The following is a 17,393-nucleotide window of genomic DNA, read 5'->3' on the forward strand; positions in this document are numbered from 1 at the left end:
TAGGTTTATCAAACCTTAACTAGTTCTCAATTCCATTTCTTGGCTATGATTACAACCTCAGGGTCAAGGGACAGGCCCCACCCTCTGCCACAATGTGCTTTCATTATCCAAGAAGGTTGCCAAGCAATTTGTTCAAAGTCCAAAGTGTCACAAAGTGCAGTGTTTTTCAGCTTTTACTCAAAAAATATTCCTGAAAAAATATTATATCTTTCTTATTTTCTTCATCACTTGCTTTTTAAAAATGTGTTGCTATTAAATATTGAGTAAAAAGAGAAGAATTTATAGAAATTATGTGCTTTAGAATGTAGAGAACAATGAGTGAATGCATGCAAAGTGTTTAGCACAGTGTTTGCCAAATAGAAAATGCTAAAGAAGATGACTATTAGCAATTTTTCAGACTTAAAAAATGTCTTATTTTCAGACTTAAAAAAAGAGGTTATAAGTATAAAATGATACAGATACATTTTCACTTCCTCTGTCCTATTCAATCTTGCCATTCCAAGGAAACTGCAATGCTAAAGTAATTATGATTTATCCATATGCAGATTTGTATATTGAGGTAGTTAATTTTTAAAATCTGTGCATGCTTAATTAAACCTAGAATAAAACAAATCTTAGTTCATAAAAAAAGAATAATGTTGAGGCACAGATTCAGGATTTGATCATAGGACTCAGTTGTAATAAAAACAGTACAAGTAATTATGATAACATTTGTCGTATGTTGGCTATGTTTCAGTTACTTCTCAGTGCTTTGTCATAACTCTGTGTTGTAAATTCTATTATTGTGCCCATTTTAATGGTACTGTAACGCAAATCTAGAGATGTTAAATACTTCAAGCAAGAATAGAGTCTTAACTGGAACCCTGGAGTTCTAATACCAGAGACCCCACTCCAGTCAGTACTCTATACTGCTTCTCAATAAAACAAATATACAGAGATGGTTTCATCAATTGATCTTCACTATTTACTCCTCAATCCTATGTTCCATGATTCTGATGGAAAAATATTATAAAACAGTGATTTTGAAATGCTATCTATTTGACCATAATTCATTAGTACTACTTCTCCCATCATATTTTAAAAACTGTCTTCAAGGACCTTCTTGTAGTTGTTAGAAGTTGGTTTCGCATCCTGCTTCCCACGAAATAGAGGCTTTCAGTTAGGGAATCTGTTACCTTCTTTTCCGGAATTAATAACATTTTTTATTTTCTTTCTTTTTCCCTTGGCTCTTATCTATGAAGTGCCCCTAGTCCTCGCCAAAAATAAAGTCTTAATTGATATCTGAAATTATTTGGCAAAATAATTATATCTTTCCAAATGTTATCTTCCTATATTTCTTTCCTGTAAAGTGCTTATTCACTACTTTTGGCAATTATTCTGTTCGCTTGTTTGTCCTTTCACCAATTGAAATGGTGGAGATGCTTATATATTTTGCATATAAATCCGTAATAACTTATTTGTCTCATAATATCCTCTTTGGCCTTGTCCATTTATTCTCTTTATGGTGTTTTAAAATTAATGTGATACTTTTGGGGTGCCTGGGTGGCTTAGTCATTAAGTGTCTGCCTTCGGCTCAGGTCATGATCCCAGGGTCCTGGGATCGAGTGCCACATCGGGCTCTCTGCTCGCTGCTTCTCCCTCTCCCATTCCCCCTGCTTGTGCTCCTGCTCTCGCTGTCTCTCTGTCAAATAAATAAACAAAATCTTTAAAAATAAATGAATAAATAAAAATAAAATTAATATGATGTTTTTAATATTAATGCTTTCAAAATCACCAACTTTTTTTCTTTCTGATGTGACTTGGTGAAAAATATTTTCCTACCCCAAGATGGACAAATACAGCTTTATATAAGTTCTTCTAATGATTGAAATTTAACTTTTCACAGTTTCACCTTTAAAACTTATTAAAAATTTTTATGAGTAGTAAATTTATTTTCTATAGATACAATAATTTGCCTCAGGACCATTTACTGAATAGTGTATACAGTTCCCCAATTATCTGAACAGCTTTAAGTAGTTTATAGTAGTTTATAGATTTGAGTAGGATAGATACTATAGACTTAGGGGAAAAAAAAAGGATTTGAAAATTTATTTAAATGTATTTTCTAATTAGCTTTATAAATTTTAAATCAGAGTTAAAATGTTTTCTTTGTATTTCAGCCGCTCTGATTTATAATTGCTTAATTTAGCATATAGAAATACAAGATGTTCAGATAAATTTGAATTTCAGATAAACAATGAACACATTTTCACTATAAACATGTCCCAAATATTGCATGGGACATACTTATGCTGAAAAACACCCATTGTTTATCTGAAATTCAAATTTACCTAACGGCTCTGTATTTTATCTAAAAATCCTGTCTGATTGAAGCAATAGTATGAAACTAAAAACTTAGTTCTTCTAGATGGAAGAAAAATAAAATTAGAAGTATAGAAAAATTCTCAAAGCTAAAACTTTTTAAATAAATTTGATTAGTCAAACTTTCACATTTATTTTATGTTGGGGTTAATGTAGAGCACGAATCAGCCATAATACCTGGCTTGCTAAAATGTAACACAGAGGCCGCTGGGGGTGATGGAAGATTTCGGAGAAGGGCGTAGGCCTTTGGAATGCTAAAGCCCACATAACCACTCTGCTGTAGGAATGCTGTGAGGAGTTGCTTTCCCCCAAGCTCTCTTAGCCCAAACAGCTGCCCTGTGATCTAAGAGATGTATGCATTGTCCCTTAGGCTATGTTTAGTAGAACACTCAGTTTAGCATATCGTATCTTTCCCGCAAACAGGTCCTCCTAGTTTCAGTAAGACCCCTTGTCACACGTAATGTGCTTGAGAAACAGTGATAAGGATTTATGATTATCCTGAAAGACCAATAAAAGCGGGAGCAAAGAAGAACAAAGGGTTTTCCTCTCTGAGTGATGACCCCCTGTCCTCCTCTCTTTCACAGCAAAGTTTGGAGTCATCTTTCATCCTCGGTACAGGGATTGCTGGCCATTCCCGGCAATTTTATTGTTTGTAGCATTCCCTACTTACTTTTACACTGTACTTTTGAGATATCCTGTATAAGTGCAGTTTCTGAATATATAGTTTATTTCTGTTCTACAAAATCTTAATCTTATATTTTTTATTTTATTCTTTTTTAAGATTTTATGTATTTGTCATAGAGAGAGCACAAGCAGGTGGAGTGGCAGGCAGAGAAGACAGAGGGAGAAGCAGGCTCCCCACTGAGCAAGGAGCCCCATGAGGGACTCCATCCCAGGACTCTAGGATCATGACCCGAGCTGAAGGCAGCCGCTTAACCGTCTGAGTCACCCAGGTGCCCCTTAATCTTACATTTTAACTTAATTCCTTTTTTTTTTTTAAAGATTTTATTTATTTATTTGAGATAGAGAGAGAGAGAACAAGTAGGGGGCGCAGCAGAGGGAGAGGGAGAAGCAGGCTTCCTGCTGAGCAGGGAGCCCGATGCTGGGCTCGATCCCAGGACCCTGAGATCATGACCTGAGCCGAAGGCAGACACTTAACTGACTGAGCCACCCATGCGCCCCACTTAATTACATTTTTTAAATGATTAGTGTCTTATGTCTGTTATTGCTACACATTTGAAACACAAGGGGTGCATTCAGTCATAAGCTTATCCAAATATATTAACCAGAAATATACTCATTAATTACTAATTGCCAGATCTAGTAACCATTTGACTCCATATTTTTCTGTGTTTAGAGAAGTATTTGACATTTCTCAACAATCCTATTTTATAAAACACTCTCTTCCTTTTGCTTCCTTCTGCTTTCCAGTACCTTCCACTTTCTGTCCCTTTATCCATTTAGTATTTGTATTCTTTCCATTCAGACCTGCCGTATTCATGGTCTCAAGGATTCTGTCCCTAAACGATGTTTTAAAAAGTATATTTTCAATCCTCCATAATTGAGCTCATCACAGATTTATAGTATAAACTGTACTTATACACTTAGAGCCCTAAATGTATGGTTCAGTTCAGTCTTTTCTCCCAGTTAGTATAATCTTGACACACACAGCTCTAACAGCCTTCTGAACATCCTCGATTAGATTACACCTACTCTGCCTATTATCAGTGGAAGTGCTCACCCCAACCCCTCTTTTTATTTAAACTCTTCTGGTTCCTGTATCTTGATGGAGGGTAACCCGTACTCATAATTGCCCAAGTCAAATATATGAACGTTAAGACCCTTGTTCCTTTGCCATTGCTGTCAAACTGGCCACAATTTCTTATCGATTCAAAGTCCTAATTATTTATCCAAATTATCATTCCCTCTCCAATGTTTCTTACATGATTTTATTTCAATACTCATCCTTTTTAAACTGATTGCTTACTGTGGTGATTCCTAACACACACCCCTGTTTCTAATCCTGCCTTTTAGAAACGAGTTTTTCTCTCTTTGTCAGACTGAATATTTTTAATAAAAATTAGATCATACATATAATCCTTCAGTGAAACTCTCTGGTGTGTCACACAAAACCTTTCATAGTTTGACCCATTTTAACTTTTCCAAATACATCTACCACTTCCCAAATGTATATTGTGTTCGAAGCCTAACAAATTGTATGTGCAATCATCAAAATACTCTGGTAGTATCTGTCGTTGTTCATTGTTCAAATTCTTTGCTGTCCCTATCTGCCAAGCCTGCTTCGGTTACAAAATTATACTCCCTTGCCTCCGTGATATCTGACTTGGCCTGTGGTCCCCTCTGAACACTGATAAATATGCAAATGTGATATATGTCACTTTTGAGCAAAAGCTATAAAAGAGCTAGATCCTGAGGCTGCCATATGTCTTTTTCTTGTGCCACAAGGTTGTTCCATCCACCGTGAATAAACTTTTGTTGTTATAAATTACTGAGATGGGAGGATCATTATTTAGCATAACAGCTCAATTTGATAAATTGTCCATGGTCTCTCATGACTTTGCCTTAAAATGAACTGTCTGCTTTACTTAGAGGTTATTTTTATGCTTGCTTCCTAACACTACTCATAACTGATATATCAAATAAGGCATTATATCTTACAATCTAATTTGGTCGTTGTTCCTGTCTTCTTAGACTAACCTCTTAATATAATTATTTTAGGATATATTATAGTAGCTCATAGATTCTGGGTAACTTATCTATGTTCTCCTTTTAAGCCCCTTCAGAACAGAATCTTTCATGCCTGCACAACAGTAATTATTGTTGTATTTAGTGCAAGGTATATACTCAGTATGTATTTGTTGAAATAATAAGGATAAAAACTAGCAAAAGAAAGATAGAATAAGTCTCACATATGTTGATTCCTGTTTGTTAAGAGAGACTTACTAGCTTTCCCAAGGTTATAGAGAAGTAAGAGAGAGAGGCAGAAACTTGAATCTTAATCTATTTTCAAGTCTTGTGAATTTTTCCCCAAACTCGAAGCTATGTATTTGGCTCAACACTCAAAGAAATAATCTCTACAGGGCGCCTGGGTGGCTCAGTCAGTTAAGCGACTGCCTTCGGCTCAGGTCATGATCCTGGAGTCCCGGGATCGAGTCCCGCATCGGGCTCCCTGCTCAGCAGGGAGTCTGCTTCTCCCTCTGACCCTCCTCCCTCTCGTGCTCTCTGTCTCTCATTCTCTCTCTCGCAAATAAATAAATAAAATCTTTAAAAAAAAAAAAAAGAAATAATCTCTACAAACACCAAACTTCCTTCTGCAGTAACATAGTCACTGAGGAGTATGCTAGAACTTGGTGTTGATTTCCTTAATTATTGGAATATACAGATATGGAAAAGCTCCTATGGCCATAAGTATATGAAAATAACTCTTAGTAATGAATTCAAACCCAGTACAGAATTATAGGTTTCCCCTGCTATTCAAAAGTAGAGTGTTTTTATGAAAACTTTTGTTAGGCCAAAATGGTGTAAAGCAAAGAAGCAATCTCTGTAAGTTTATATGGAAAAATTTTTAGTGTTGCTGGACCCCCCAGAAAACCTCTCTTAGGCTTTTCTGATGCCTTAGAACTCAACTTGCTAATAGATGCACAAGATAAATTGAGATAAAGCACAAATGCTCACAGACACAGTGCTATGGTGGCTTGATGTAAAATGCTGGGTGTAGTTCCAAGGGAAGGGGCTTGGCAGGCCACTGTCACTGCTGCTCAGGTGCATGCATCCTCTATAAAGCCTTGCTGCAAAACAGTGGCAGAATATTATTTTCATTTCTCACCTTTTATTGTAAAAGTGAAAACCTTCAGATTTCTTTTGGTTGGAGAGGACAGGCACTTATGTAGGTCTTTTGTAAAACAAAGTGGTGGAACACAAATTTTTGAAAAGCAGGGGATACCTGCAGTTATCAAAAATGAAATCTAGGAGCAGTTTGTATTCATTATTTTGTGAACATCATCTAACCTGAATCTACTGATGGACAGCAAATAAAATGTGCTCAATGTGGTCTGTTAAAGTTTGTTTCCGTTCCCCTTTCCTATTCTTTACATGTCAATAGCATTCATCCTGCTTAATCTTATTTGAATTACTCTATTGCGTATGTCAGGTTTTTCAGTCCTCAAGCTATGCCTTTCTGTTCTCACTGACATCACCTTAAGTCAAGGCTTCCACTTTGCCTGTAAAGTTGTCTCTGCTTCTAAGTTATCCATCTCTATCCATCTCTTTTCAATAAATCAGTGTTCTGCAAATATCACTTTCATAGGGTCCCACAAACTTGTATCATTTGCTATAACTTACTGAACACAAATTGTTGTGCACTATGTATGTATAGATAAAATTTACACTAGTTCTGGAGGACAGTCAGTAGAGATTGGATCAACCTAGTATACTTACCTCATGATTCAGGATCCCATCTCCATCCCAGATTTTTAGAAGTTGAAGGAATAATATAGTAATAAAATACTAAGTGGTTATAATTGAAAGGAGTGACATATTTGAATGAGACATCATAAGGATTCTTATTCCTTGCAATAAGATGGACTACTATAGACTTCATCCTTCCTTCCTCAAAGTAAATAAGTAAATTCAGGATTATCTACAGAATTGAAAAGAACTGAATTTGTACTTTTCCAAAAGAGAGAGAGAAACATCATTGTGTACCCATTATCAAAAACAAGGCAAAACAAAACATGGGCATTATGGGCTCAGGATGTCCAGTGTTGTCATGGTATATAAGTGTGTCCCATCCTTACTCTGTTTTTAATGTTTCTGAGTATGGTTGACACACAATGTTACATGAGTTTCAGGTGTACAACATAGTGATTCAATCATACAAACCCCCAGTCCTAGGCAACCGCCAAGCTCATATTTCTATGGATTTATCTCTTATTTTAAATAAAAGGAACCATACAATTTGTGGCCCTTGATGACTGGTTTCTTTCATGCACCATGTCTTTAAGGCTTATTCATATGGTAACATGTATCAGTACTTCAGTCTTGTTACTGATGAATGGCGTTGTATTATACGGGTATATCACATTTGTAATCCATTTATCAGTTGATGGAGATTTGCATCGTTTACATTTTTTGTCTATTATGAATTATGCTGCTATATTAACATTCAGGTACAAGTTCCTGGGTGCATGTGTTTTCATTTTCCTTGCATATATACTTAGGAGCGGAATTGCTAGGTTATATGAAACTGTACATGCAACCTTTTAGAGAATTTGCCAGATTTACTTTTTTTTTTTTTTAAACAGCAGCTAAACTATTTTACATTCACCAGCAGTGCCTTAGGGTTGTGATTAGTCCACTGTACCGTTAACACTTATTATCTGCTTTTTGATTATAACCATCCAAGCAGGTGGGAAGTGGTTATCTCACTAAACTTTTCATCTGCATATACCTTGGTGGCTAAGGATTTTACACATCTTTTCACATGTTTATTGGTATATTTAATATCTTCTTTGAAGAAATGTCTATTTAGATCCATTGCACATTTTTAAATTGTATTGTCTTTTTATTATAGAATTGTAAAAACTATATTTATATATTCTAGGTACAAGTCCTTTATCAGATACACTATTTGCAAAAATTTTCTCCCATTCTTTGGGTTGTCTTTTTACTTTTTGAATGTCCTTTGAAGCATAAAAGTTTTTTTTGTTTTTTGTTTTTAATCCTGATGACGTCCAATTTACCTTTTTTGTTTGTTTTTGTAGCTTTTGCTTTGGGTATCACATTTAAGTAATTGTTGCCTAATCAAAGTCAAAAAGAATTATGCCTGTGTTTTCTTTGAAAAGTTTTAGTTTCAGTTCTCATATTTAGGTCTATTGTCCGCTTTTAAATAATATTTGTAGATGATGTGAAGCAGGTGTTAAACTTTATATTTTTATATGTGGATATTCAGTTATCACAGCACCATTTGTTGAAAAGACTGTTTATTTCACATGAAATGATTTTGACACCCTTTTTGAAAATAAGTTAATCATAGACACATTGTTTTATTTCCAGACTCCTAATTCTACTCCATTGATTTAAATTGTCCATTCTTATGCTAGTACTTCATTATGTTATGTACTGTTTTTTTTTTTTTTTTTTGGTAAGTTCTGAAATAAAAAGAGTGTGAGTTGTGTAACTATGTTTTTTGAGGGTTTTTTTTTTCAAGATTATTTTGGCTATTCTGGGTTACTTGCTATTCCATATGAATTTTATAATCAGCTTGTCAATTTCTCCAAGGAAATTGGCTGGGATTCTAGTAGGGATTGCACTGAATCTGTAGATAAATTGGGAGAGTATTGACACTTTACCAATATGAAGCCTTTTAATCCATTACCATGGAATGTCTTTCCATTTATTTAGGTCTTCTTTAATTTCTTTCAACAATGTCTTCTAATTTTCAGAGTATAGGTTTTGCACTTCTGCTATAAATGTATTCCTCAGTAATTTATTATTTTTGATGCTACTGTAAATGAAATAGTTTTCTTAAGCTCATTTTCAGTTTGTCCATTGCAGTGTATCCAAATTTTTTTTCATATATAATGATCTTGTATTCTGAAAACTTTCTGAACTAATATATTAGTTCTAAGTGTTTCTTAGTGTATTCCTCGGGATTTTCCATATATATGAAATCATGCCATCTGTGGATAGAGATAGCTTTATTCTTCCTTTCCAATCTGCATAAATTTTATTTAATTTTATTGCTGAATTTCCCTGGCTAGTATAATGTATAATGTTAAATACAACTTGTGAGAGTGGACATACTTGTCTTGCTCTTTATCACAGGGGAAAACATTCAGTCTTTCCCTGTTAAGCATGATGTTAGCTGAGTGATTTTTATACGTGTAGTTTATAAGGTTGAGGAAGTTCCCTTCTATTACCAGTTTGTTGAGTGTTTTTATCATGAAATGGTGTTAAATATTTTTTAACAAATACTGAGATGATCATAATTTTTTTGTCCTTATTTATGTAAATTGATTTTCATGTGTTAAACAAACTTTGCATTCTTGTGGTAAATCCTACTAGGTTGTATTGTATAATTAATTTTTATATATTGCCAGATTCCATTTCCTAGAATTTTATCAAGAATTGCTGTGTATACATTTATAAGAGATAATAGTCTGTAGTTTACTTCTCTTGTGATGCCATTCCCTGGTTACCTGGTTAGTAATTGCCTTCTATGATATATTTATATCCTGATCATGATTAAATAGATGGACATGAAGATATACACATACATACATACACATTGCCTTTTAATATGTGTATAAATAAATAATTTTCAAGAAATCAACAAAGGTTGCTTAATATAAGTATGGATTTTAAGTAATGAAAATTATGATAAAAAGAACAATTGATTTTAGACTTGAACAGAGTAAACGTGCTCTATACATTGGAAGGTGGAAAAAGAGAATAAAAAGAAATAGGAGCATATACAGTAAGTGGTAAATGTGAAGTATAGCAGAAGTAAATGTGAATTAAACAGTCTGTCATTAGATTAATTAAGCTCATCTATGTAAGACCTAACCCTCAGAATGGGTAGAACAACCAAATATCATAATTGGGTTTTTACGAAAGATTCAATCAGTACAAAAATACACAGAAATGTTATAAATAAAGTAATAGACAAAGTTACACAAATCAAAGATAAGTCAAAATAAAGTTAGGGTAGAAATTTCATATCTGACAAAACTGAGTTCAAGACAAAAATAAGAGAATATATATACTGTAGAAGAATAACAATAGCAAAAGATATAAGCATCAGGAAAATATACATAGATAATACTAAAATTTTGCCTTATGTTAGCAATAATTGATAAAACTGAAAAAAAGACATATATTTATTTATTTATTTAAAGATTTTATTTATTGAGAGAGAGCGAGCAGGAGGGGGGGGGCAGAGGGAGAGGGAGAAGCAGACTTCCTCTTGAGCAGGGAACCCAGCACAAGGCTTGATCCCAGGACCTGGGGATCATGACCTGAGCTGAGGGCAGATGCTTAACCAGCTGAGCCACCCAGGTGTCCAAGACAGATAAAATTTAATTTTTTTTTTCCTAGACAACGAGCAAGCACGAGCATTGGGGAGGGGCAGACGGAGAGGGAAAGAGAGAATCTCAGGTAGGCTTCACGCCCAGTGTGGTGGCCAACATGGGGCTTGATCTCATGACCTTGAGATCATAACCTGAGCTGAAATCAAGAGTCCGACACTTAACCAACTGAGCCATGCAGGCACCTCAATAAAAGATAGATAAATAAAAAATTATAGCTTGAGATCTTTAACTCTACCACCTCATTGAGAGCTGAAAGACAGAAAAGGAGTTAAGATATGAAGATTTAAATACTACCACAAATAGTAATAAGAATAAAATCTGTATAAAAGGATACATTCCTAGAAAAGTATAAAATATCAGAATTTACTAAGAAGAAATTAAGAAGACTGACTGTGGCAATAAACATTTTTAAAATACTACATACCCTTTTTCACAGTCTAAAGAATTTCACAGTTGATTTCTAGCAAATAGTAAAATTTCCTTGATGTCCATCAAATATCTACTCTCCACCTCAAGATTCTCCAGAACTATGACTTTTTGTTTTTTCTAAACTCCATCCTTGATCCATGAGAATTAATGTGCCTCTGGGGAAGCTGGCCACTGTCATTGTCTCAGAGAGTCTTGATTAATCAAAGTATAATAATACCTTGCCAGTGACTAGTTTAGAAATAAGTATTTAAATCTGTATGTAAAAATAAAGCATGATTTGTTTGCTAGTAACCACTAGGAAATGTTTCCTTTCTGTTAACAGAAAGCTTTATCACAAAACTACATTACTTGATATAAAGTACAGGAAAGAATCTGGAACTACAGCAACCGTTTCAATAAGAGAATGACTTTGAAGCAAGCATATAAAAGAGAACTGAAATGAGATTATTCCTGGGACATAATCAGGTCAGAATCAAGGCTCATCCTTTCTCCTGTCTTACACTAGTTGGACTTACACTGTCTTACACATTATTTAAGTAATTTCAGTTAGAAAGTCTTAAGTACTTTCTCTTATTCTTTCCTTCCAAATTCAAAATCAGTTGTTTCATGCTAACTTTACTAAAATAGTTCCTAAACTACATCCATGTGCTCTTCCACACCCTAGAGGCTTAATCGGGTACAGGGACGTCACCCAACCACACTAGTGCTCAAAGTGGCTGTGTTTAATACATTAAAGTGCTCCTTCTCTTTATCTCATGGTCCATTATGAACAGCTCTAATGGATCCAGGAATAAAGCACAAAATGACAGTAACAACTTTCAAAGTCAGACTTAATACCCTTTCCTTGTTCAACATTTTAATTCAAAGTGATTTCTCTTTCTGCTCAATTACAACACTTTTCACTAAAAGTATTCTGTGTTGTTCTATATCCTTTTCCTTTTCTTATATGTCTCTTTAACTTCCTAAACAACCATTTGTTATACTTGCTTATATCCCCCAAACACAAATTCACAGTGAATAATACCTTACTGTATTAATGAATACTATTTTTACTGCTAAACTATTTGAGTTTCTATGAAATTTGCAGTTCAGCATCATAGAGTTGGTTATGTAAAATGAATTGGTGAAATTTTACTGCCAAAGCAATTGTCAAGTGAACACAAAGAAGGCAATTATGCTCTTGGTGGGCAACATAAGTGAGACTCAAGTACTTATTGAAACACTTTTGTAAGCATAATACCACAATGACATCCATGGCTAGGGGAAGATCAACAGATGTATCAACAGTGTGAATAGGCTGATGTCTTCGAATAAAACTAGTGCATGCAGGGAAGTTAAAAGACAGAAATGCCATTAGACTATGTAGGCACCTGGCAATGAAAGCACTGTGGAAGAAATTACTAGTTAGATATCCATCACTTCACCAACACATGTACACATGTAATCAGTGTGCACTAATTCAGAGCTGATTGTACAAAATGTTCAGTAACATTATGGTCTCTTAGTGCTAGAAAGATAATATTCTCTTAAATTACAGAGATTTAACAGTGAACGTCACCTGAATTCTACAGCTATTCTGCCATGTGATTTGCTCTGAACACAGAAATTAGAAACTCCCTTTCTTTTCTCTTGTTAAACTTGTATATTTTACTCTTAAAAAAATTTGAGATGAGCAAAATAATAATGAACTTACTAAATGTAGAGATAAAAATGTATCTCTTAAGAATGGTTAGATAATAGTCCTCACCATAAAGCTTAATTAGAGGAAGCTGGGCAAATTTGTATCTAGATAATTCAGTGACTTGGCAATGATAACATTCTCTTAACATTCATTCAGCAATACTCCCAATGAAGCTGACAAATCTTCAGAGACAACCCTGCCACCATCTCTGCTTTGTCCTTTATATGTTGCATATCATTAATGAGAAAAATATGGTTTCATACACTCTATCAAGAACAATTTCTTTAAAAATTGGATAATCCTGATACCTTATTAAACTGAGTAAATATCATAGAATGAATTGTTCATAGTACAATGCTATATCAGTACTTTAATTATCATTGTTTACTGATTGATTTATAGGACATGTAGATAAGATTATTCGATAATGGAGGAGCGAATAACATAAAAATATAGTATATACTATTGACATTTAATTGTAATTAGAATGATTTAATAGGATGTATAGAGAGCACATCATAGAAAAGTTTCAAATGTTTATGAGGGTTATAAAAACATAAATGATAGACAAAAAATGAAATTTTCATTTTCTTGGATAAGAATCCTCTATGTTGAAAATTGGTCATTTTTTCCAACTTAAAATATATTGATGCAATTCAATCAAACTCTTAATTTTGTGAAATATAACAAAATAATCATGAAGTGTCTGAAAAAATCAACTAAAATAGTTTGCAAAGGCACACTTACTGAATTAGACATTATAAAATATATTAAGTTATATATTAATTAATCTAGTGCAGTCAATGTAACTGATGGGCAGATCAAAGGAATTGAACATAGTCTTAAAATAGATCCAAGTACTTATAAAATTTGTACATGATACGTGTGACATTTAAATACGTTAAATAATTTGTTTCCACAATAAATCATAGGATAAGAAATTAACAATACCAAAAGAGGGAAGGATCAGAAACTGTCCCCTGCTTCGTGCCCCTAATTGTTATAAAACCAAAGCTGAAGGCCCTGGAAGATTGGCACATGATCAGGGCAGACTCTTGCTACAGCACTGGCTCACCTCTCTGGAAAAAAAAAAAAAAAATTTTTTTTTTTTTTGGTATTCTGAATATTCTCCTTACTTTTTGTCATTTAAGCTACATGTATAAATAATTTTATCCAACATTTTAAAGTGTTTTGTATAAGAAGATGGTTTTCAGGCTATGTAATCCTCTAGATGATAAGAAACACAAAATGTCACACACATTTTCCTTCATATCCAGGAGGTCCTAAGATAAACAAGATACCCAGGGAGTTTTTTTCAACTGCTACCTGTGTCTTTGTTTAAATTAAAGGTGGGGCAGGAGGATGAAAACTAACCTAAGAGTCAGCTCTGATTTTCACCATTTATTGAAAATCCACAAGTTACTTCATTGAGGAATGAAAAAGGGAAAGTAGAGAATGTAGTTTAGGGCTTCAAGTAATTTATGGTTTGCAAATAGTGATAGAACAAACATTTAAATTTAGTTGGTCTTCCCTATTCTGAAACAGATGTTTTACTTCACATTTACTGTTTCTTTTAAGCTAACTTAAAATACAACTAATCTTTTGGCTTTTCTTCAATATCATGTAAATCTTACATTATATTCCGCAACAATAAAGACAAATAATTTAGCTTACAGTTCTTAAAGTTCTTAGTGTAGAATTGATTTTCTGCTAATTTTGCATATAAAATAAAGGTAATTATTTTATTTACTTATGTTAAAATCTAAAGACAATGAATAATAGATATTTGCAAATAATCTTGAGAAAGTATTGAAACAAATTATTTTATCATTGAAAATATTAGAGTATCAGACGTTAAAATACCAGCAATATCTATATCCGTAACTATATATTTATATTTTTACATGAAAAAGACATGTGTTTTTATTTCTAGCTGTCCTATTGTTACCTAGGTAAGGTTCAGAGAGGTTAAATGACTTGTTAAAGATAAAGTTGAGTGAATTTATATTTAAACCTAGACTCTTAACTCAGGTGTTCCCAAAAGCTATGCCCTTGCAACTGTATGTGGTGATTAATAACATGCCTCAGAGACATCCAAGAGTAACACTTCTATGTTAAAGAATATTGTCTAAACACTAAGCAAGAGTTTAAGATGAAACTTAAGAATGTTTCTTTTAATGTTTTTGGCATATTATTATGTCGTAAATAATAAATGCTATTTGAATTGTAAAAAACAAAAATCTAAGCCAGTTAAACCCACTATAAGCAAAGCAACTGTGGACACTTGCTAGCTCTTCATCCTTGGCAAAAGAATGTATCTGCTCACTTGACCATGGAACTAAGTTTTATAATTTTATAGTAAATTAAATTCTAACATAGGGAATAAAGTCAATGGTACCGGAATAGTGTTGTAACAGATGGTAGCTACAGTTCTGGTGAGCATAGCATAATGTACAGAATTGTCAAATCACTATGTTGTACACCTGAAGCTAATATAACATTGTGTGTCAACTATTCTTTAATAAAAAGAATAATTTAAAAAATTTTAAAGATAAAAATAAATAAATAAATAAAATCCGAGAGACATCAATAAATTAAAAAAAGATCACACACACACACACACACACACACACACATGCTTAAAATGATTGTCATTAGGGGCTCCTGGGAAGCTCAGTCGTTAAACGTCTGCCTTCGGCTTGGGTCATGGTCCCAGGGTCCTGGGATGGAGCCCCACATCGGGCTCCCTGCTCTGCGGGAAGTCTGCTTCTCCCTCTCCCACTCCCCCTGCTTGTGTTCCCTTTCTCTTTCTGTGTCTCTCTGTCAAAATCTTAAAAAAAAAATATTGTCATTAAAAGGAAATATAAACTATATAATATTAATTACATAAATAACTTTTAAATGAAAATTAGTAGCATATTAGGCTTGAATATTTGGATTTGAATGCTAGCTAAGTATGACTTTGCACAAGATGCACACAAACAAGATTGATAATGCCTGCATCACAAGGAGGTTATGACTAAATGCACATAAAATACCTACCATAATATTTTTCACATTGTATGACCATAATTAATATTTTTCCTGCCTCTAAATAAAATTGAAAAAGAAAAAAGAAATGAGGAATTCGCCTTAGATGTCTTTTCTAATACTCATTGACTTCTGTATGAAGTAAAAAAAAAAATTTATTTTACCTTTCTCTGATATTTATTTGGTTTTTATATAAAGCATATTTTGTGTTTTCTTCCTTTTCTTGACTCCCTCCATTTGCAACCTATACACGCATATATAATGCATATTACTTCCAGAAAATGCGACAAGTATTATATTAACATTTTTAACTCTAAAATATTCTATAGTTGTTTTAAAAACGACAGCTAAGAAATAGTAATGTTTTCAATTCCACTTTTTTGAGGATGGTATCATTTCTAACAATTATCTGCACTTGTATTTCTTCTAATGTTTTTAGGAACCATTGAGTTGATTAGGTTTTGCCAACCTAAAATTCAGTTTATAACATTATTAATTAGTATTTTTGTAAATTGTATATGAAATAATTTCATTAAATATAAAAAGTAAAAAATCATTTTAATAGATAAAGCAGTTTTTCAAAAAGGACATATAAAGATTAAAATATTGAATTTATTTATTTATATCCTGTATACATTTTGATCATATGAATTAAATAATATTAAAATCAAATAAATTAATATACTAGCCAGTTAATAATTAAATACATGCTATTTCTAAAATAATAGGGATATATAAAATAGAATTTTAAAAAGTTAATTAAATAGAAACATTGTGCAATAACTTTAAATAAACATGGGTAAGCAGTTTGTAATGAAAAATATCTTAAAACATTGGATTTTGAGAGAGGAAAAAAGATGGCGGAGGAATAGGGAACCCTATTTCAACTGGTCCCCGGAATTGAGCTGGATATCTACCAGACCACTCTGAGCACCCATGAAACCAGCCTGAGATGTAAGAAGATCTGGATCTCTACAAACAGAATATCGCAGGCGGTTGGTTTTGAGGTAGGAAGCGGAGAGCCGTGATTCTGTGGGCAGATATCGGAGGATAAACAGCGGCGGGAGGGTGCCTGGACGTGGGGATCCTATACCGCCGGTGAGTGACAGCCTCGCGTGCTGCAGACGGGGCACAGACTCGCAGACTGGTAGCATCGGGAAAGAACTTTAGGGCAGCCCCTGGGGTGGAAGACCAGACCGGCAGGGTCGCGTGCACATGAACCGCAGCCCCCCCAGACAGAAACCGGAGCGACGGTGGCGCACACGCGAACTGCAGCCTCCCAGATGGAAACCCGGTACACCAGGGTCGCGCGGGTGAACTGCAACCCCCGGGGGTGGAAACCCCAAGCGGTGGAGTTGCAGGCGCATGAACTGGGAGCGGCTGGCAGTTTTACAAGCACAAAGGGCAGAGACGTGTCCCGACCTGGAGGCAGGACTGGGGGCGCTGCGGAGGGGTGCACAACCCAGGACACTGCAGTTTATAGCAGCACAGACAGAAACGGAGACCGTGTGGCCTGGAGAGCTCACTGAAGAACAGACTGCGGTCTCTCTGCTCTAGGCAGAGGGTTGGAAACTGTCTCTTCTGCTCTGACTCGCGGAAGAGACGCGGAAAGCCGCCAGGGAAAGGTGCCAGAGAACAAAAGCCCCAAAGACTGATTCCCACTGAGTCCATCCGCCGCCACAGGGGCGCAGGGCAACTCCGCCCAAACAGGGTTGCCTGAGTAACAGCATGGCAGGCCCCTCCCGCAGAAGACAGGCTGGGAAAACAAGAGGCCAGCAACC

Source organism: Leptonychotes weddellii, chromosome 9 (genome assembly GCF_054177405.1).
Source record: "Leptonychotes weddellii isolate Sample4059 chromosome 9, ASM5417740v2, whole genome shotgun sequence".
Taxonomy (NCBI): Eukaryota; Metazoa; Chordata; class Mammalia; order Carnivora; family Phocidae; genus Leptonychotes; species Leptonychotes weddellii.